The following is a 302-nucleotide window of genomic DNA, read 5'->3' as shown; positions in this document are numbered from 1 at the left end:
CCAAGGTTCTTTGCCACAGGCTTAATGTGATTTACTAGGGAACCAGCAGATGGCAGTATTTGATTTACCATCTGCTGGGACCCAATGACCAGGATTTCTGTTTTGTCTGAGTTCAGTTGGAGGAAATTATTTGACATCCATTTTTTAACTTCACAAAGGCAGTTGTTAAGTGAACTCAGCATTCCAGGGTCTGTGGATCTGAAAGGCAAGTATATTTGTGTGTCATCAGCATAAATATGAAAAGAAATGCCATGTTTATGGATAATAAGTCCAAGGGGAAGCAGATACAAGGAAAACAAAAT

The sequence above is a fragment of the Micropterus dolomieu genome, linkage group LG21 (genome assembly GCF_021292245.1).
Source record: "Micropterus dolomieu isolate WLL.071019.BEF.003 ecotype Adirondacks linkage group LG21, ASM2129224v1, whole genome shotgun sequence".
Lineage (NCBI taxonomy): Eukaryota > Metazoa > Chordata > Actinopteri > Centrarchiformes > Centrarchidae > Micropterus > Micropterus dolomieu.
Note: the sequence above shows the minus strand (reverse complement) of the source record.